The 23,985-nt window shown below is 36.8% G+C and overlaps 1 pseudogene; it reads right to left on the bottom strand.

Moving 5' to 3' along the window:
* Window positions 1-22,923: 22,923 nt before the first annotated feature.
* On the bottom strand, window positions 22,924-23,351 carry LOC123456608 (annotated as a pseudogene).
* Window positions 23,352-23,985: the final 634 nt, after the last annotated feature.

Here is a 23,985-nt window from a genome sequence, read left to right as displayed (position 1 = left end):
CGATCACACCTTCCAAGGCTCAGGGTCTAATGCAAAAGAGGTGGCAGAAAGAATGTAGGAGCCAAAGAAAGGGTAGGACTCCTTACAATGTGCTCCCTCCAGACATAAAATGGCCTGAATATTCATGACCTCATAGTGCCTGACACTACCTACACAAGACCATCATAATAGGAGGAAAAGATCATGACATCAAAATAAAAGAGAGACTGATATAGAAGGGGAGGGGATATGATGGAGAATGGAATTTCAAAGCGGAAAGAGGGGGAGGGAGGGTATTGCCATGGGATATTCATTATAATCATGGAAGATGTTAATAAAAATTGAGGTAAATGGGATGGAGAGATGGCTTAGTGGTTAATCGTTTGCCTGTGAAGCCTAAGGACCCCGGTTTGAGGCCCAATTCCCCAGGACCCACATTAGCCAGATGCTCAAGGGGGTGCCCTTGTCTGGAGTTCATTTGCAGTGGCTGGAGGCCCTGGCATGCCCATTCTCTCTCTCTCTCTCTCTCTCTCTCTCTCTCTCTCTCTCTCTCTCTCTTTCTTGCTCTGTCTGTCGCTATCATATAAAGAAGTAAAAAATGAAGAAAAACAAATTTTAAAAAATTGAGGAAAAATGAAAATTAAAAAAAAAACATTAAAAAAATCAACCAATCAGCCAATGCATACCGACTGGTGAAATAGTGGCTCATAAATTATTGGGGTATCAACTACTCTATGATTGTATATGAGGCATGATCAGTGAAAGGGATTTCATAATTGATACTGAGAACCAAGTCAAAAGTCTATGGGATGAAATGTCATAGACCCTAGTGGGAAATTTCCACTATTCTTTTGCTAAATGGAGACATTAATACCTATGGATAAGCCTTATGAATATATATATCTTTATCCCATTTGATCAATTCTCCTGTCTTTCTTTGTTAGAGAACCTGCTTTTTACAGATGGAGGCCAATACTAGAGAGACTCAAGATTCATCAAAATGACAAGAAAGCCAAGTGCCTAGCACTGGATAGTCATCTCTATCACACTCACCAGGGTCCAGAAAACATTACAGGGGAAGTGAAAGATTAAATATGAGGTCTACTTACAGTGCTATCTTGAGAAACTCCTCCAGAGAGATGTTAATAGTCACTGAGGAGACTCAAAATTTATCAAAGCAGGGAATTAGAGGCTGGTTAGAACTCAGTACTACAGAACACTTATAATGTGGTCTCCCAGGCTCAGGAAACATTGTAATAAAGGGAGTGTAGGAGACAGATTCAGGTTCACTGAGATGAACTTCCAGACCAGGCACAGTTATGGAGGAAGAGATATTTATTGAAGCTTACAGACCCAGGGGAAGTTCCATAATGGTAGAAGAAGCGAGCCTACTTTCCCAGGACCAAGAAGAGAGAGAGGAAGCACCATCCAAAACGCCAAAAGCCACACAACAAATTTCAGGAACTCCAGCTAGGCACACTTTGCATATCTTTAGATTGAAATCTGAAACCCACTACCAAACCTTAAGATCCACCCAGTGACACTGTCTCCAGCCAGGTGGCAGCAGATGCAAACTACAAACAAATAAACAACTTAATATGTTGGGGGCCATCTATTCAGACCACCACAGGGAGTTTAAATAATTTAAGAGCCACAGGGTGGGAAGTTGTACTCTGAGGCATTGCCCCCCCCCCAAAAAAAACTGAACCTGACCCCACAGTGATTACCTATAACCCCACAAAGGAATATCTTCAGTGAAATAGGTTGGTAGAGAGAGAACAAAAGAGGATAACTTCATGAGAATATGACTAATTTGCAATATATTCATATATTAAAGTTCCCAAGTAAAGATTATTAAACAAATAAATTTAAAAAGAAGAGAACGTCTTTGTAAGTATAATTTTATTCCTTTTGATCCATGTTACTTTCATTCATTTGTAGAATCTGTTTTTTTTTTTTTTTTTTTTTTAGTGGATGGCAGAAAATACCAGAGAGGACCAAGATCCATCAATAGACAAGAAATAATAGTCTGCAATACACTGGAAGGAGATAAGACATGTATATCACATCTGTCATGGCCCAAGGGACACTACAGAGGGAGAAGTGATTTAAATGTAAGTGCTGCTTTCACACCTAGCCTAACAACCTCCAGGGAGATGTTGGTAGGCATTGAGAAGACACAAATTCATCAAAGCAGAAATTCAGAGGATGAAAAGAGCTCAACATTAAAGAAGACATAACATTCCTGCCAAAGCACAGGGAACATTGGGGAAAGGAGACTGAAAGATTTTAAGAGTCACAGGGTAGAATGGCATATCCAGACATTATCCCTTACACTGAGACTGACTGGTGTATTTATGACCCCCTCAGTGCATACCAACAACCCCATTGAGGAGGACCATCAGTGGAATGATGTGAGAGAAAAAGGGTATGAGAGTATAGCCTGATATTCACACATGCACAATGTTCATACTCTAAAGTTCATTATAATAAAAATGATTATTAAAAAAGAAGAGTGGGGCTGGAGTGGTGGCTTGGTGGTTAAGCACTTGCCTATGAAGCCTAAGGACCCCTGTTCGAGGCTCGTTTCCCCAGGACCCATGTTAGCCAGATGCACAAGGGGGAGCATGCATCTGGAGTTCTTTTGCCGTGGCTGATGCCCTGGTGTGCCCATTCTGTCTCTATCTCTCTCTGCCTCTTTCTCTCTGTCTCTCTCAAATAAATAAATAAAAATAAACAAAAAAAAGAAGAGTGTCAGGGCTGGTGAGATTGCTTAGTGGTTAAAGTGCTTTCCAGAAAAGCCAAAGGATCTGGGTTTGACATCTCAGAACCCAAGTAAGCCAGATGCACATTGTGGTCCATGAGTCTGGAGTTAATTTGCAGTGGCTGGAGGCTCCAGTTCTCTCTCTCTCTCTCTCTCTCCACATATATATCCCAGAAAACTCATTTTTTGTAATACTCATAAGCATCAACAGTTCAAGTCCCTCCTATATTGTTTTTGTATCAGACCAACTTTAAATGACCTGAAAACAAAGTAGATAAATAAGCAAGTTTTAGATATTTGATCATCTATACATATGGCTGAGCAGGGTTAAAAAAATAGGAGGCAGTATATTTGTCAATATGGCAAGTTTAGCTTGACTACAAATCCAAAGGAACCAGGTTTGATTCCCCAAGACCCTCATAAGCTAGTTGTACAAGGTGGTACATGCTTCTGGAATTCGTTTGCAGTGGCTGGAGGCCCTGGTGTACCCATTATTTCTCTATCTGTCTCTCAAATAATAGATACTGCATTCTGATACAAAACTATTAGTCACTATAAACTTGATTTTGATCATCAGTTGTTTAGCATGACTGCTTGAATGTTTCTGTGAACAGGGTGTATATAATCAAAATTTATAAATTATGAAAATTTATTATTTATATTCCTATGAATTGGTTACTCCTATGCTCCCTCTTTTACCAATTATGGAACTACAAATTATAGGTTATTTAAGTTGTCCAGTGATTAAAGAAAATTGTAAGCTTCAAAGTCAAGATAAAGGAGAATTTTGCCCCTCATGAGACTATGTTCTTAACTATTACATTTAACAAAAGTATTAATAAAGTGCTGCATTATATAAATTGCCCAAATAATTATTGTAGTTATCATTTAAAAATAGTTCCCTTTCTCTCCAGTCATTTAATATATATATATATTTGTTTTCTTTAGAGACAGAGAGAGAGTGTGACACACACAGAGAGAGAATTGGTGTGCCAGGGCCTCAGACAATGTAATCAAATTCCAGATGCTTGAGGCACCTAGTACTCATGTGTGACCTTGAGCATGCCTCCCCTTTGTGCATCTGGATTACTTGGGATCTGGAGAATCGAATATGGGTCCTTAGGCTTTGCTGGCAAATGCCTTAACCACTAAGCTATTTCTCCAGCCCTAAAATACTTTATTTATGACAGAGAGCAAGGAAGATAGAAAATGGGTGCACCATGGATTTCAGCCACTGCAAATGAATTTCAGATACATATACCACCTGAAACATCTGGGTTATATTGGGACAGGGGAGTAAAACCTGGGTCCTTAGGCTTCACATGCAAGTGCATTAGCCAGTAAGCAATATTTCCAGCTCTCCAATCATCTTAAATATTATTTTCTATTCAAAAGCAAAATATTCAGGGAAAATTATGATGACAGTTTAATTGTATAATCATTTAATTCTGCTAAAATTCTTAGCAAATATCTAAATATTGTCACTCAAGATATATTTATGTGCTACAATTTTTGTAACCTTAATAAGAATATTAACCTATATATGACATTTCTATTAGAGTGTATAAGATTCAATTATTATGTTATTAGCCCATCAAATTACTAATTTGACTAAATGCATAAAATATACTGTGGAAGCTATGTTATAATAACAGAAGAGACAGAATCATATTCCTAGAGGAATTTAGCACCAAAGGGTTTAGACCTATATAAATGCATACAGATGAAATAAAGAATACTATGATATGTGCTAAAATAGAGGCACAAATGGTCATGTGAATTCGGGAAAGAGAGATCCCATTTAAATGGAGTTATCAAGATTGAGTTCCATAGTAGAGACAATATTTCACAGAAAATTAAAGAATTGATAAGACTGAGAGGCAGAGCTAAAACTAATTTGAGGGTGTAACACGAGCACAGAAGAAATAAAAGCAGAATCCCTGTTTCTAGAAAGGGCTTATAGAAATCCAAGGGGACTAGAACATAGTCAATGTAATGACTATGTTGGGCCTTGGATATCATCCAATCTTATTTGTATTTTATCTTTTAGTGTGTTTGGTATTATGAAAGGTTATTCATCAGAAAATTGATACAATTAAACCCTTGCTTCATGATCTAAACCTCTCTTATTTGGTTATACAATGACTGAAATAATTAAAACCCATGAGATTACTTTTGTCATTAATATATGGAATTGAGAATAAGACAACCAATTTGGGAGTAGAAATTTGAATCTTTCCATTTCCACATCTTCGAAGCACACACATTCAAGCCTAGCTGAAATCATTTTACTTATAAAATTTACTTTTACAGTTTTTTACAGTATACATTTGGACAATGTAATATTTGCAATTTAGCGTTGTTCACTGTGTACTTTCTTAACATAAGATACTGCATTGATATGACTCTAAGCATAAAGAGGAGGATGTCTCACATTTAATCTTCACCTTTAACTTTTTTCTTTTTTATATTTCTTAATTTTTTTATAAATTAATTTTGTATTCAGAAAATACAGTCAGTTGGGTACCATTATTAGGCTCAATCATGACCTACCCCTCCCCATTGGCCCCTCCTTCTTGAGGTATAAGGATCGTGCATTGTGGAGTTAGCCCACAGTTATGGGTAAGATAAATGTCTCTGCATATCATGACCTACCATGTGGCTCTGACATTCTTTCCACCCCCTCTTCTGCAGAATTTCCCTGAGCCATGTTGGGGTCATTTTTGGTCTGCTTCAGTGATGAGGTGTTGGGGGCCTCTGAGGCTCTGGTTCTCTGATTTGGTAGGAGTTGATTTTTCTCTGTGTTGGTCTCCTTCCCCCTTGTGCTGGTATCGGTTCATGAGGAAAAGAACACCCTTGCTTGTTTCACCAAGTTTTCTTAGGTCAGCCAGGGCCCTTTTGAGGTATGATGGGGTGGCTCTCTCCTTAGGATATACATCTATCTGAAAAAGAAAAGCAGATTCTCCAGTAGAGAGTAAGTTAGCACCAGGACAAATGAGATAATCCTTACTATTTTTTATACAGAATTTAATAGGTGTAGGCCCTCTTGTAGCCCATGATTGATGGTCGCTTGATATTGGAGAGTGGGCTTATGTTTGGATATGGTTCTGACTTGTTTCCCAGATCCAGCTATGGGTCTTGTACCACTGAGGGGAACAGTTAGCCAAATCAAGAGCAGTTGGTTCCCCACCATGGCTGTGTGCCACTATTGCACTTGTGTGGGCATCACAACAGGTTATTTGCTGCTAAGTAGGTTAGACCATGAGTTGCTTAGACAGGTATTGGTCATTTTCCCCCAGTTGCCCATGTAGCACTTTCTGCCACTAGACACGCAATAGATTACCCACAGAATGGGAGAAAATATTTGCCGGGTATCCAACTGACAGAGGTATAATCTCTAGAATCTACAAAGAACTCAAAAATCTAAACAGTAAGAAGTGAAACACCCCACTCACAAAATGGGGCAAAGTACTGAACAGGCAGTTCACAGAGGAATAATTACAAATGGCAAACACATACTTAAGAAAATGTTCATCATCCCTAATCATCAGAGAAATGCAAATTAAAACAACTGTGAGATTCCACCTTATCCCAATAAGGATAGTAAACATCAAAAAATCAAATTAAAATAAATGCTGGTGAAGATGTGGAGAAGTAGGAACACTCATCCACTGTTGGTGGGAATGTAGGATGGTACAACCACTTTGGAAAGCAATATGGAGACTCCTGAAAAAGCTGACTATAGAGATACCAACAGACCCAGTTATTCCATTACTGGGCATCTACCCTAAAACCTTCAAACCACAGGCCAGAGAGATTTGTTCAACCATGTTTGTAGTGGCTCAATTTGTAATAGCTAAGAGCTGGAATCAACCAAGATGCCCATCACTAGACTAATGGATAACTAAGATGTGGTATATCTACACAATGGAATTCTATACAGCAGTAAGAAAAAATGACATAATGAAATTTGAGGAAAAATGGTTGAACCTGACACAGATCATTCTTAGTGAACTTACCCAATCACTGGAAAAAAAAATCGCCACCTTTATCTTTTTAAAATGCTTTTGTACTTGTTACCATTTGATAACTATAGCAACTTGAGGAGTTAGAAATGGCAGTCATGATTACTGTGAGTTTCATAGTCAAAAAAAGAGAGACTGAGATATCAAGGGGCTTGTCAGAAGGAACTCAATTTACTACTACCATGGTATAGTAAAAGTAGTATCATTACTTGCTTAGTGCAGTACTACTAGTCTATTAGACAAACCCCCTTATTCCTCCAGTAAAAAAGAACCAGTCTTCAGTACATTTACAAATATATAAAACCCCAGTATAACTAAATCCCCATGTTTAATGTAGCATAGACAAAATTAATTGAATGTGATGATTTTGTATGTTTGTCTGGATGCTTAGTCATTGTGTTGACATAGCTTTAATATGCACTTTCCACAGTTCAATTAAGAGCATCATTTAAGCATTTCACTTTATATTGAAATCACGATGGCAAATTTGCCATGACAGTTAGTATGAATCAACATAATGCTTAATGAAATGGATATTGGTCAATTTTACAGTTAATCTTGATTGGTTTAAATACATTTCAAGTGATTTATCTAAATTATCAAGCTAACTGTCTTCATTTATCAAGTTATCTGAATAATTGTTAAATTTAGCCCACTTTGTAATAGTTTTTCTTTTATGTTCTGCATGTAATAAAAATCAATTTTTAATAAAATATCTTGTAGATACTGTGTACCTGTTCCAAGAATTTGAACAAAGTTACTATTCTTCCTCCTAGAGGAGTATGTCTAGAATGGTGACAGAAAACACTGTCTTTGAACATCTTTTCTGGTACTTCCATTGTGAGTTGTTTTCCCTGTGGAATGATACAATGGGCCTACTGAGAAAAGTGTAAAGAACTTATGATTTATCTCTTTACCTTCTTTATATTAGCTACTCTTTATCTTTCAGGTTCTCTTACTTCCCAACACCCATTATTCTCATACTATTTTAGTCAAACCTGTCCTTGGCAAGTCATATTTCTCAGTTAAAAATTATTTATCATCTCATAAGTATTTGTTTTGAAGCCAGAACCTAGAATTTCAGTCAGGATTAAAAGCTATATTTTTTCAGCTCAGATGGATGGTTTTCTATTGTATGTAAGTCATTAAAAATATACAGATATTCTGCAAATTTATAGATACCATGAGAACCATGGTGTGATAGTTAAGGTGCTGTCAACTTGATCTGTTTAGTAATCCACAGGCTGCTTCTAGGAAGGATCAACTAAAGGAGGAGTTCTTTCTCCCAGGGTGAGCCCTTCCCCCAGAGTGGGCGGCCCCGCTCAGAGAGGGACTTGATAAAAGGAAGCTCTGGGTAGAAGAGTTCCCTTTTCCTTCCTTCCTTCCACTTGTCTGCCAGAGCTGCTCCCTACCTTCTAGCAAGAATTGAAGACCAGTGCGGACTAAAGACCAACATCAACTGAAAACCCACGTGGATCGAAACCCAGAGGCTCCTCAGGAAGCCTCCAGGCTTTCCAGCACCATCTGCAGTGCCGGGTCAGGACTGCTGAGGCATCTGGCCACGTGGACTGAGAAGCTACCAGGTTCGGTGATTCTTGGGCCTGCAACTGCTATTGGACTACTGTAAGCTAATCCAATAAATTCCCTTTTTAAAATAATTCATTATAGCAATTCTATTCCTCTAGAGAACCCTGACTAATACACATGGAAATGGTGATTATCCTCTTTCTAGTTTCTCTTCCTATTGGCAAAAGCAGCTACAATAAAATAGTTCTCAAACATGTTGCTTTTTGTACTGATACATGACCACTCTCTCTGATTCCTTATTAGCTCCTCGTAATGTACTTACAGGGTATATCATGCTCTTATTTTGTTTCTTCTCTGGCCAATTACTGACTTTTGTCCACTATGGACTCTATGTAATATTCAGTGTCCTGTTGTTTCTCTGATAGCATGTTTGATATATACAACTCTGCATTTGACACTTAAAAATATCTAAAGGAAAATATTTACTCCTTTGGTTGTATTTAGGAAACTGCAGTAGTAAATTATACATATATAGTCAATAGACATAGATATATGTCATATATACATAAATCACTAAATATGCATATGTGTATGTATGTATATATGTATATATAATATCTGTACATACATTTGTGTTCAAATCACATTTATATGGTAATAAATAATTTTTCTCTCCAAGGAGCCAAATTTTTCTTGAGATTGTGATCTTTTTAGGAAAAGACACTGGTAAGAAAATAGTCTGAGCTACTTTGATTATTTGTAGAAAGCTACAGCCACTGTTATCACTTACCCATGGTTAAAGATTTTTTTTTTCACACAAATGATGTTCCATGATAACAAGTTATTGCTCATAAGTGAGTTGGAATAAAACTTGGTAGCAGAAGCTAGTAAGCTAGAAAGGGGCTATAAGAGTGGGAGGACAGGGGAGGACTTAAGATCATGGTATTGTACATGTGTAAGTAGAAAAAAGACTACTTGAGGTGGAAATGCCCAAGTGAGGTCAGGGTAAGAGATTGAGTAAAGGTAGGCTGTGGGAAGGGTTAATCAATGCCTAACAGGGTATGAATAAGTCATATAGAAATCTACTTTTTTGGACAATGGTGCATCCAGAAGCCATAGATTGTCGCTAGAAAATTTTCAGTGCCACAAATGGGATACCTTTTAGTGAGTTGTTGGTCAAGGAGGTCACTGATGTCCTAAAAACATTACAGGCCATTCCTAAGACTTTTGGTTTGCCACCAGAAATAGATGGTAAAGTACTGTTGCATAAGACTTCATATACTTGGGTTGAAAGGTCACAGAAATCTTGCTCGAGCTGAGCTGAAAATCTCCTCCCTGTAGACCAGCTGACTGAAATCTGGAAAAAGTTATGGTGCAAGCAGCTCCATAGGAGAGAGAGAGAAGTCATCAGTGGATACTGAAAGCCTTAACTTGGGCCAGTCATGCTAAATGAGCCAATGGGAAGAATAGTTGCATGTCTGTTATGGGGAAGGCAAACTGCTCCATGAGAAAGAATACATTCCTGATAATGAAAACCTTTGGCAGGGGAAGTCATGAGCCCTAGGGTTGTAATGCCTGCAGATGTCTGGCTAAATGCATATATTACGCATACTAAACTGACTTGTAAGTACTTTTCTTAACATTCATACCCATATATTGATGCTACTCTCACCTTTGGTTAGAGAAGCTTCTCTTTTCAGATGGCAGTGACCTCTGGGATGACTCAAAAGACATCATAGTGCTTAGAAGAAGTGACAGAGGAGTGCTTAGCACTGAAACATCTATATTACACCTTCCAAGGCTCAGAGTCCATTGAGAAAAAGGTGGCAGGAAGAATATAAGAACCTAAAGAAGGGTAGGACTCCTTACAATAGACTCTTCCAGACACACAATGGTCTGAATATCCATGATGTTGGTGCAATGGTAATAGGGGGAAAAGAATGTGGCATCAAAATAAAAGAGAGACTGATTGAGATGAGGAGGGGATATTATGAAAAATGGAGTTGTAAAAGAGAAAGTTGGGGGAAGGGAATTATAGTTTATTGGCTATAATTATAGAAGTTGTCAATAATAAAAAGTGAAATAAAATAAAATGCATATTATTCGCTTTTCAGATTTTCCTTACTTTAGGAAGTAATATTTTTAAAGGTATATAGGTACAAAAGGAAAAATATTCATATCTTTATCATAGTAATCATTTTTTTTCTGTATCCCACTTTTGAGACAATGGAGTTAGTATAGTCAAAAGATGGCTTTATAAACAAAGTGAGTTTTTTTTTTATAAAATGTTGAATAATGTCAGTCACGTGGTATCATAAATTAGTTTAATATAGTTTTTCTTCAGCATCTATTTTAATCATTTTCAGTTGTTTGAAACTCAGTTCTGTTACATGACAAAATGCTTCTCTCCATGTAATCCCATGAGGTTGTTTATGACATGGCCTCCTTATTCTTCACTCCACTGACCCTCTATAGCTACTGTACATAATGAATCTTATTGGGCAATATCAAAGTCACTAAGTTTCTCCATAATGTGAAATTTCTTGAAATTAGGCACTTTATAATCTTGAAGAGTAACAAAGTTAACAATTCTGTAGACCAAAAACAACATCAGCACCACAGATTCTCTCTCTTTTGTTCCTTACCAACTGCTGCCACCAAACTTCCTGTTGACTTTGTGGGCACCCTTTTCCTCTCATGAATCTCTTATTGTTATTTTCTCATTTATTTTCTTTTATCTATTTACATAGACTATGTAATTATGTTTTCAGGAAAAACTAATTATTGATAAAATATTTGGTGACAACTGTTATTCTCCAGTCCCTCTCATAGCACTTTCCAGCACTATGAGGGCTAGTAGGAAGGAACTTTGTTTCAGCATGATCCTGTGGCTGCATGCTGTGGGGTCTTCAGCAATAGACATTTACCTTTTAGTTCTTACCTGTAACTAAGTGTTTTGGCAATGGCCTATGTTCTTGGGAGGAGTAGCTCCCTGACCAACAGCTGACTGTGAGGGACACCCAATTCTGGGCCTGGGAATTCCCAACTAGAGCCCATGGTTTTAGGTTTATGCTTTCTCCACATTTTATTATGCTTTTCTATTTGGGTCCTCCTTTCCCCTTATTGAGTATAAAGACTTGGAAAATGGTGTCCAGGAAGAAGTTTTCTATGAAATTGATTCATATTGCTATTAGTTTTCTCTACCCCTGACTACTTTCCACATCTGGTTGCCAGGAGGTTGAATGAGCAGGAGATTTTGCCATGTACAAAATCAACCAGCAAAGAAAAAATGGCACATTCATGAAATAGTGGCACACAGTCGATTTAGGTAACTACTCACCAGTTGGAAATAAGACCCACTCAGTGGGAGAGAACTCTATCTAGCTCTGGGAACCAAGCCATATTCCCTAAAATAGGAAACCAATAGGCTCTGGAGGGAAACTCCATTGCTCTTTCACCTAAGAAGAATGGATATACATATCAATATATCTCTCCAAAAACTAGGCTTATCCCCTTTTATTCAAACTGTTCTCACCTTAGATTGAAGAATCTTTTTTGTTTTAGAGATGGAGGAGACTATCAGAGAGAACAAGGCATCATCACTATATCAAGAACTCCACAATGCACGACCCATTTACATCAACAAGGAGGGTCCAATGGGAGGGGGTAGCCTAAACAATGGTACCAAACTGTCTGTATTTGCTGAAAAGAAAATTAATAAATTAAATTTAAAAAAAAAGAATAGAGTTGACTGTCTACCATGAGAGGGGTCACCTCCACCTCATCTGCCCAGGCCCAGAAGTTATAACAGAGGAAGTGCTGACATGAATACTTCTCTCCTGGTTATCCTGAAAACAAGTTCCAGAGAAATGGTGACAGACACTGTGGTTACTCAAACCTAATCAAAACAAAGATCCAGAGGTTACAGAGAAAGCTATACTAAATCAGATCCCTATCTTACCCACCAAGGCTCAGGAGGCAAAAAGATTGTAAAGAGCCTCAGGGTGGGTGGGAATAGCCTTAGACTCTGTGACCCTGCACACATTGCAGAGACTGTGGCCTCTTGTTCCCCACAATAAATCCCACAACCCCAATGAAGAAGACACTCAGCAGAATTGGGGCAGATTAGGTAGGGTCTAAGAGTACAACCTTTTTATAAAAATAAATAAATAAATAAAAAACTGTTTGGTGATACTGAGTTTGCTACTTAACCATGTACTTACCTTGACTGCTTTTCTATATTTTCTTATATTGCTTTGTGTTTATAATCTAGTATTCTTTCAAGTTATCTGAGAAGATTCCCTTAAGAACTGCTTGCAGTTCATGTAAGCTAGTAACAATATTTCTTGGACTTTGTTTCTCTTTGAATATATGAATCTCAGTTTTGAAGGATGTTTTGCAGCCAAACAGCTGATATCACTTATCACCACTAGACCTCTTCCATAACAATTGTTAAAAGGAGTTCTAAACAATGAAGAAAGAACTTAATACTTACGAAGATATAAAATTCACTCCTAAAAGTAAAAAGAAAATCTTACAACATGCCAATATTCTAATTCTTATGTATATAATTTTAGTTTTAAAATGAAGACAAAAAGCAAAACATTAAAATAATTATTAATATGTTAAGAAATAGGCAATAAAGGAAGATATAAGTGACATAAAAAGACTTCAAATTTTGGTGAGGAAGGGAGTGAATGTACAGAGGCTTTTTTTAGTATTTTAAATGTATTTCTTCTTTTGTGCTTACAATCATATAAGCATGTTGTCACTGCAAAGCAAAAAATCTATAATAGAAACCACAACTAGTGAACATGAGTGAAAACACACTGTTAATAATTTCAACCCAAAGGAATATTGTAAGTAATTGTAATTTCAGGAAGTATAATAAAACTTGAAAAAAATCAACAAAATAGCCATAATAAGACTATTAATAATTGCTTTACATGAAAATAAATTGTCGAATTAAAAGATCCAGAAGAGAGTTTTATAGCTAGCTGATGTAGTTGTGTCAAAAATTCTCTGGCAAGCAGTAAATAGGTTATCTGGATTAGACAACTAAATGGAAATAAATAACAACAGACATATAGATTAAGAGAAGCTATTGCATAGATTAAGACCAACTATTGCATAATATTTTGTGGGTATCTTTCTTAGGTAAATTACATTAGACATAAAAGTAGTGATTAGGAAACTATTAAAACAATTTAATGAGTTTTGAAAATAGTTCTCAAAGTTAAAGTGAACAATAGAATAAAACCTATGACATAATGCTATCTATAAAATAAAAAAATGTGGGCTGGAGAGATGGCTTAGCGGTTGAGCGCTTGCCTGTGAAGCCTAAGGACCCTGGTTCGAGGCTTGGTTCCCCAGGTCCCACGTTAGCCAGATGCACAAGGGGGCGCATGCGTCTGGAGTTCGTTTGCAGAGGCTGGAAGCCCTGGCCCGCCCATTCTCTCTCTCTCTCCCTCTATCTGTCTTTCTCTCTGTGTCTGTCGCTTTCAAATAAATAAATTAAAAAATTAAAAATAAATAAATAAATAAAATAAAAAAATGTGTATATGTCAATCAGTAACATGCACCTTAAATATTTTAAGAGAATAGCAAAATGGAATAATGTCCACAAAACACTTTTTTGGCTTTTTTTTTTTTTCAAGGTAGGGTCTTGCTCTAGCCCAGGCTGACCTGGAATTCACTATGTAGTCTCAGGGTGGCCTCGAACTCACTGCAGTCCTCCTATCTCTGCCTCCTGGGTGCTGGGATTAAAGGTGTGTACCACCAGGCCAACCCTTTTAAAGGTAGTATATTTTGTACAATGGAATATGGGATGTAGGAATAAATAGATTTACTGATGGCTTAGGCATGGTGATGCTAATTAGGTAACCTGTTTCATCTATTTCCCATTTATTCAATGAAAATAATACCTTTATATTAACAGTTAAATTATGAATCTCAGTTATGTAGTAAAGGATCTCCGAAAATAAAATGGTATGTTCTATGTTACTGACAAAAGTAGTGTTTTTGTCACAATGAGCAAGGAGTTATTTTGAAATATGGTTAGTAGATGTGGAGGCTAAATATGAAAGAATCAATAAAAACTAGAAATTGTTTTAAAAGTCATTAACAATGAATTTCGTAAAGAATGTATGTATTAAGGTTTAAATGGCCAAATATTGAGGATTGTTCAGTGGATTTAAGAACTATTTGTAAATGTCTATTTACCAAAGTAGGAATAAAACACAAGGCAATGCAAACTTAAATTTTATTATTTGGTTCAACTCTCCTAAATGAGAAATTTTATATGTTTCCTCCTTATAAAAAAAGATATCCCTGACCCTATAGATGGGAAAATTAGGCCTGTCTATCAAAAGAGAGTGACCACAATAGTTATTACCCATACAACTTAAAATAAAATTAAAGTCACCATTGTAGTTAGCACAATAAGTCAGAAATATCTACAGTATCCTTTAATGGAGATTCTGTCTGGAAGATTGTTGCTATGGTATTAGTGAAATAGAGTGGTTTATAAAGTCATGTAAGAATTCTTTTAGTCATTTTGAGTCCCTAAAACCTATAATATAGAGTATATTACAAAGATATGGATTTCAATTTTGACATTGAGTATTGTCCAATTGGAGTGGTATCAAATTACTGAAATATTGATTTAAATGTGCACATTATTATTAGAATCAATTGACAAGGGATCAGGCATAGCAAAATATTGTGTAAAAAGTGCTATTTATAATTTAAGTCCTGAATAAATTGAATCTTTATGAATTAAGTGTAGACAGCATATGGGGAAACATTGATTCTAGAAAATATACTAAAACTAAGAAGAGTAAGAAAATTTGAGCTGCAATGTGCTAATTAACTCTTCTCATAGTGTGACAGTAATAGTGATAATAATAAACAGTAATAGTGATGGTAACAATAATATAATATGGCAAAGGACAGCCAAGAAGATGAGCTTTCAATCTCTTCTGGGCCATGTCTAAGTTGATAGTTGTCCTCTCCCCTGGGAGAAAGTTACCAATATCATTTGTCATTTTAGTTCTGAGTTACATACCTATTCCAGACATACACAGCTCCTTTCTTGCTTCCCAGTCACATTTATAGGGAAGAAATTCTCCCCAGTTTGAGGGTCCCAATCATTCTCATTCCAGCGTTTTCAAAAGATAAGACTTTATGATTACAGAAATACCATGAGAAAACCAGAGCTACTACTGCTACTGGATGTCTTGTTTAAAATATTATTGTGAGAATATCAGTCTATTCTATATGCACACATTGTTAAGGCTTCAGGACAATGCTTCTGTCCTAAGAACATGGATAGACAAATCTCTAAAGAGAATGCTATAACTTTAAACTGATCTGGTAAAGTTTAAGCCAAACAGTGCATCTGTAAAGGATATAAGTTTTGGTGATGAGTAATTAAAACAGGGACTTGTAGCTTCACGATAAGAAAGGATTTAAAGATAGGAAACAGATATAAATTTCACAGAGAGAAAAGGTAGCTAACAGTAACAATGATAGGTTCATATTAAACCTCAAAATTTTTATGTAAAGACCTTTAATTTTCTCATGGTATTGTTTTATTGTTTCTTCCACAATAGTCAGATGTGCAAGAAATTTCACAAGAACAATGTCAGCAAGTTCTTAAAAGGGTAGCAAAGTTTTCACAAGTCAACGGGCTCTTGCATCCACAAAGAGACAGAAGTAACATGAGGCTTGACATGTAGATACAGTTCCTCCTACCCTAACTGAAGGCTAACCCCACAATGCACTACACATATACTCCAACAAAGAGGGTCCCTGTGGAGGGTGGAGGATAGGGAGGAGGCTACCAATGATACCAACTTGACTGTATTCACTGAGTACAAAAATTAAAAAAAATATATATTAGAGAGGAATCATGTCACCTTGTGCTCTTCAAGCTTTACTGCAAACCAACCTAACAGTGTCAGTCACATTGTCATGTGACAGGAGACTGTTTTCAGCTCCTGTACTGGGAGGAGTCTGGTGTCAAGCACAAAGTCTGTTTCATGACTGGCTCCCTCAGCACAACTACAGGTTTCTTCTAGAGGGGAGACACTGAAACATGCTCACTTACGAGTCAAAAGCTTGGTTAAATACTACTACAAATGAACCCAACTTTAATTGTGAAACACTTTGATGAAAATTGTGACCCAGAATAACTTCAAATAATATTGAATTTTTTGCTAGCACATGCAGAAAGGTCAAGTATTGGTGTAACAGCAGCACAGACAGATTATTCATCAACAAAACTGGTACATAAGGGAGATAGATAATTGAAGGGAACCCAGCTGAAAACCAGTCATTGCTAGAAGTAGAGGTTTCTGGACCAGAAGCACCAGCTTCTAGAAAGAAGAATACAAGTTGGCACACTGTTGTGCAAATGAAGTACACTGCAAATACACCATCACTAAACAAATGATGAGGCAAACTGCAACTGAAAACTGAGAAAGTGTGATAATACCTTGATTTGGTAAAATATATAATTTCAAAGCAATTACACTATATGCAAAGAAGCAGGAAAGGATGATCCAAACAAAGCAAAAAAAAAAAAAAAGAAGCACTAGAAATAACAATGAACAGACATGGAACTTAGAACATTAACACTTTACAATAATTCAAAATATCTTACAAACTAAAAAAAATAATTCTACATGATTACAGAAACTCATAATTACAAGATCTTCGTTCTTAGAAAGCATTGATAGGAGATAAAAATAATAAATATTTTATTTTTTTTAAATTTTTTTTTGTTGTTCATTATTTATTTATTTGAGAACGACAGACATAGAGAGAAAGACAGACAGAGGGAGAGAGAGAGAATGGGCACGCCAGGGCTTCCAGCCACTGCAAACGAACTCCAGACGCGTGCGCCCCCTTGTGCATCTGGCTAATGTGGGACCTGGGGAACCGAGCCTTGAACCGGGGTCCTTTGGCTTCACAGGCAAGCACTTAACCGCTAAGCCATCTCTCCAGCCCATAATAAATATTTTAATTAAATTTTACTCATGTACAAAATAATGTTTATGATAAACACTTATAATTTTATCTTTCTCTTATTTGACATTCAATCCCTAGTTACTCCCCTTACCTCTTGATATTCCCCAATCCCCCACCATTAGTTATCACACAACCTGTTCGTTTTTTCACACACACATACACAAAAACATGCATAGGGCTGGATAGATGGCTTAGTGGTTAAAGTGTTTTCCTGCAAAGCCTAAAGACCTAGGTTTGATTCCTCTGTACACAAGTAAGCCAGCTGCACTAGGTGGCACACGCGTTTGGAATTTGTTTGCAATGGCTGGAGGCCGTGACATGCCCTCACTCTCTCTCTTTCTATCTTCTTATCTGACTATCTATTTCTCTCAAATAAATAGATAAAATATTTAATAAAACCCACATATATTCATATAGACACACAGTACATATGAAAGAAACCATGAAATATTTTGTTTTTCTCCCAATATCTATTCTTCCCTTCCTTATAGACCACTTTTTCCTATGAACAAGTCTCCTTTGACTTTTCATATCCTATTTTAGTATGAAGTAATATATTTAAGTCTAAGTTTTGAATGAAATAAAAAATGCAATATTTTACTCTGAGTATGAGTTATTTTGCTCAATATGAATATTTTCAGTTTTATTTATCTCCTACAAATAACATTGCTTCATTATATCTTATGGCTGAATAAAATTCCATTGTGTTAAGGCTCTTGCCCGCAAAGGTGTGATTCTGCAGGACCCACATAAGATGCACAAGGTGGCGCATGTGTCTGGAGTTCGTTTGTGGTGGCTGAAGGCCCTGGCACATCCATTCTCTATCTGCCTTTCTCTCTCTCTGAAATAAATAAATAATAAAATAAGAAAGAAATTATCTCTTAAAAATTCCATTGTGTATATGTGAACAATATTTATTTGATCCGTTTGTTTTTGGACATCTAGTTTGGTCCCATATTTTGGCTGTTGTAAATAGTGTGTCAATAAACATGGATATGCAAGTATCATTGTGGTATATCGACTTTTTATCCTACAAGTATACACCAAAGTGAGGTATAGCTGATTGCAAGGCTGTTCTATTTTTAGTTTTTTTGAGGAACAACCATAATGATTCAATATTATTGAGCTGCATTTAATCCCTAGCAGAAATTAATGAAGATTTCTCTTTTAAGAAATTCTCAGCAGCATTTACTGTTATTTGTTTTCTTTATGATAGTCATTATGACTGAAGTGAAATGGAATTGCAAAGCAGTTCTATTTGGCATTTTCCTTATGACTAAGAATATTATCTTTAAAAATATTTATGGGCTATTTGTATTTCTTCTTTTGAGAAATATCTAATCAATTAATTTTTCCATTTATTCGTAGAATAATTTGGAGTTTGGTGGTATTTATTTTTTAAATTTATTTATGGGGTCTAGATATTAACCCCTTGTCATGTGGACACATGGCAAATATTTTATCCTATTCTGTAGACTGTCTATACACTGCCAATTATTTCCTTTGCTGTGCAGAATAATTACATGCAACTTATTTACCATTTGTTTAGAATTATTTTCTGATCTATTGGAATTCTTTTCAAAAAGTCAAGTGCTTGCTTGAAGTGTTTACCCAATGTTTACATCCAGTAGTCTCAGGGTATCAGTTCTTATATTAAGGTATCTGATCCATTTTGAATTGATCTTTATGCAGGATGAAAGATATGAATCCAGTTTCATTCTTCTGCACATGAATTCCAGGGGTTTTGGCACAATTTTGGAAGAGGCTATCCATTATCCATGATATTGTTTTGACTTCCTTATTAAATATTAGGTGGTTGTAGCTTTTTAGATTTATTTTGGTCCTGTATTCATTCTATTGTTCTACACATCTAGTTTTGTTTAATATGAATTTTATAATTATTTTCTGGGTCTGTGAAGAATGTCATTGAAATTTTGATGGATAGTGTGTTAAATCAGTAGTTTTCTTTCAGTTATATAACAATCTTTACATTATTAACTCTGCCAATCAACAAGCATGGATACCTTTTTTATCTTCTAGTGTCTTCCCTAATTACTTTACTCAGAGTTTTAAAGTTTTAAATGTATAAATCTTTAAAATAGTTAGTAAGATTTATTCCTAAGAACTTTTGTTTTTGTTGAGACTATTATGAATAGGATTTTTTTTTGATTCCATTTTTGCCAAGCTGCTTATTGGTATATTAAAAGTTCCTGAAGTTGTTTTTTTATAGCCTGTTATTTGCTGAAATTATTTTTCAGATCTAAGTGTTTTCTGATGAAGTTGGGTCTTTTAACCATACAATAATGTCATCAGCAATAGGAATAATTTCATCAATATGTACACACACACACACACACACACACACACACACACACATATTTCTTTTCCATGCCTTCTTGTCCTATTATCCTAGCTATGACCATGAGTTCTATATTGAATAAGAGGACAGATAATTGACCCTTTATTTCATTTCTGATTTTACAGGAAATGCTTTCATTTTTCCCAATATAGTCTAATGTTTAGTATATCTTTGTCACATATAGCCATTATTATGTTGAAGCATATTATCTTTCTTTTTAGTGCCTTTATATATATATATATATATATATATATTTTTTTTTACCATAAAGGGGTTCTAGCTTTGTCAAAAGTGGAAGAACATCTATTGAGATTATCATACACAGACCTAATTTTAAACTCTATAGCAAGATCCCATACATGCTTTCCAAAATCATTTTTTGTATACTATACAACGAGTGTTGTAGTTACCTTTATGTTTTTGGGTCAAAACACTTGACAAAAAGCACCTGGTAGGAGTAAAGGGTTTAATTTTGGCTTATTGTTTCAAGGATAAACTTCATGATGTCAGGGGAAAGTATGGCAAGTATAGAGGTTATGCATAACTCCTTGTTACAGCAGGTGGAAAATAGCTGAAAGAATGAGTTGAGCTCTGGGAAGGGGAAAGCCGTGCTATAACACCCCAAGGCCCACCCTGAGCAACACCTCCTCCAGAAGGGCTCCATATCTAAAATTCTCATGATTTGGGGAACAAACACTCAAAACACATGAAATTATAGGGAACATCTGATTCAATAAAGAATTTGTACTTCAAAAATCAGTGATCTTTTCTGTGATTAATTAATTTCTGCTTCTGTTCAGATGGGTGCAGTCAAAAGGGAAGGACTAACTATTAGATCCAAAATGTTTAGATTTTAACTTAAATCACAAGACAAAGCAAGAAGGAAGGATGATGATGATTCATTGTAATGAAAAGCAAAACTAACTCAAGAGAAACTTTTCCTTATGAAGAACTCAGTTCAGGGAATTTTTCCCCTGAGAAGCGCATATGCACTCTAGGACATGCACGTATTATTTGTACATGATTCCCTCTTTTTCATAATACCCATGCTGAAATTTGTATTAAAACCTATTTTTAAATAAATTTCAACTTTGAGGCTCTCTCATTGAGAGAGAATTCATAACTTGTCCTGGGAACCAAGGTAGCACCCTCTTGTACAGGAAAATCACATCACCCAAGGAGAGCCCAGTGTTCCCTGTACAAAACAGTGGTTAGCCTTATGAAAATATCTCACAAGCTTCTAGGCACATCCTCTTTAATCAAAATTGCTTTCACCCTTGGTTGTAGTATCTGCTATGTTTTATAGATGGCAGGGAATATGGGGGAGATCCAGAGTTCATCAACACAAGAAAAGATAGTTGAATGCTCACAAGGAGATGTGCTACCTCTACCACACCTGCTGGGGTCTGTAAGAAATTGCAGAGGAAGCAGCTACATACGTGTTGTACCCAATGCTAGCTTGACATCCACATCCAGGAAGATAGCAGCAATCACTGTGGTGAACCAAAACCCATCATAACAGGTTGCGCTAAAGTCAGAGATGACATCTATTCAGTTCCAATTCTTTTTAAAAATATTTATTTATTTGCATACAGAGAGAGACAGATGAGAGAGAAAAAAGGGAGGAAGAGAGAGAGAGAGAGAGGCAGGAAGAGAGAGAGAGAATGGGCATGCCAGGCCCTCTAACTACTGCAATGAACTCCAGATGCATGTGCCAATTTGTGCATCTGGGTGTACACCGGGAATCAACTCCAGGTTGTTACGCTTTGCAGGCAAGCACCTTAACCACTGAACCATCTCTCCAGCCCTGTAGTTATTAATCATCCCATAAACTAGAATTGCTTAAAAGCCAAACTTGTATAAAAGAATATGATATGTCTCATATTAGTTTGATAAAACATAAATCTGTTAACTAGTTTTTGACTAAGAATTAAATAGTCCTTGGTAAAATACATTATAGTGTAAGGTCATTTCTTTGAAAAACTTAAAAAAATTATGAACTCCACACACACTGGCTGTACAAAGACTAGAAATAAGAGACTACTTCCCTAGCCCAGAGTTTCCTATATTATTTGTTTCTGAGTGAGACAGTGGTTTGGTCTGAGCCCAGTGGATGGGAGACTGGCTTCAGGAGCACTGAGGAAACACTGCTGTATCAGGTACAAAAGAACCCAGGAAGCAGGAACACAGGGGACCTACAGGAGACAGTGTGGTTTCCCAACTTGAAAGGGGACAAGGTATCTGTGTACCATCCCTGTATCTATAACCAGCTTTGCCTGAAACTGTAGAATCTTGGTAAAAGCATCACAGTCAGCCTGCAGATGGGAAGACCCTTTCCTACCTTCAGAAAGTTAGAGACAAGGAACTGATTTTTACTTCCAAATAATTCCAGGCTCCAGAAGAACACTGTGGAATAAGGACTGTGGTAGAAGGTTTTCCAAATGGTGGTTTACTCAGTGCGACAGCATGAAAATCATCCTATGGCCTAACAATACACTCAGCAACTCTGTACACTGTGCCAGGATCTTTGGATCCATGAATCCAGGCTCGTAAGACCACACCAAATGTTTGTCTACAAGCAGAGGACAAAGCAAGACCAGAAAGAGACCACATCCTAGAGCACTGAAATTAACTCTCCTGAAGTGTGTACCCCATCATAGCAAGAGAGCAAACTGGCCATCAGCCGTTTTGTGAAGGTTATGGATCCATGTCAGGAGTGGAACGTCAACTGTACAGTAAGGTTTGGGTTGTGAAGTGACACTAGCTAGCAGATATGCCTGGGTTTACTGGAAAGTCAAGGCAGTGTTTTAGCACAGGCCTGCTGGTGTAATAGCATCATTTCATAGTATTTTCTGCCTTTTTTCTTTTGTGCCACTGGCCTTGACACCTCTGATCCTCTTTTGACCTGCCCACTCCCCAAGAGCTGGAGGACTCTAGAAAGCTCCTGTATTTGTTGCAAACTAGATCAGGAACAGGCTATTAAAAGTGTGAGAAGGGACCAAAAAGGAAAACCCTCCAGAGTGCATTCTAATCTGCAGAGGGAGTGCTGCTCCAGTACTACTTCCACACACCACTGGTACAACAGACTTTATTGACAGAACACGAAACTGCAACAAAGTCCTGCATGTTGACTGTGGGAGCTTGGCACAGCTGTATGTTAGGACAAGCCTCCACAGTTGCTGCTAGGGGCAATTCTTCTCTTCTCAACTCTTATAGAAAGTTTTCCAGAAGAAGGTTCAGCATTTCAAAACTTGATGGGTGACTTAGTAGATCCCTATAGACTCTTGGGTCTTTTCATCATAGTCTGCCCAGTCCTTTCCTTGCAGATTGAAGACTGTCCCTGACTCCACACCCTCAGTAGTAAACCCAGTCCGGGGCTGCAAGTCAATTGGCTCCAGGCCTCTCCACTCAAACTCTACTATCATCTTGAAATCTCAATTGAGTTTTCCAATGCACACAGCTTGTACTATTGGACCATTGAGACACTGCCACTGTCCATCTTTAGTGTCACACTGTCCATCAGCTGAATGCATTAGCGCTGCTATGACATTTCACCTCAGTTGCCACATTTCATCTTCATGTACCACCAGAAGTCCTCACCAACTGGTCATATGTTGGTGACATTATCCAGAGTGGCATTGGGCTACAGCACAATTTTCCTCATGGCGTCCCGGACAGGAGCCCTGTTCTGAAAAAAAAAATATAGATAGATAGATAGATAGATAGATAGATAGATAGATAGATAGATGATAGAGATAGATAGATAGATAGATAGATAGATAGATAGATAGATAGATAGATAGATAGATAGATAGATAGTAGTAAGGTTTTTATCCTTCTTAGTTTTATTCGGTATTACAGTTGTCTTTCCAATGTCTAGTTCCACCTAAGATGAGTGTCCCATCACTCTCTAGTCTTCCTTTTCACAACTAAAATTCTCTTAATATAATACAACAAGCAGGGATAAGACACTGAGTGATGATAAGGCTACGGTAGAATGGTTAGAAATATTGAGGCTGTAGTGATGACTTGGTGAGCTCCCTGAGTTTGCTTCTGTTTGCCATATACTCCAAACCAAGAACTGGAGATTCTCCCAACCCAGGATCACTGAGCAGTACAGTTAAAACAAACAAACAAATAACAACAAAAAAAACACCTGAACTAACTCTGAGAGGAAAAAAATAAAATATACATAACTCAGCAATGACCCAATTTTCATTAATTGTCTATTGGAAGCAGGCTCTTCTCACAATCTTTCACTAGAATGATTAACTGTTACAGGGAACATTGTGAAAGAA

This window comes from Jaculus jaculus, chromosome X (assembly GCF_020740685.1).
Source record: "Jaculus jaculus isolate mJacJac1 chromosome X, mJacJac1.mat.Y.cur, whole genome shotgun sequence".
NCBI lineage: Eukaryota > Metazoa > Chordata > Mammalia > Rodentia > Dipodidae > Jaculus > Jaculus jaculus.
Note: the sequence above shows the minus strand (reverse complement) of the source record. Positions and strands in the feature narration are given on the sequence as shown.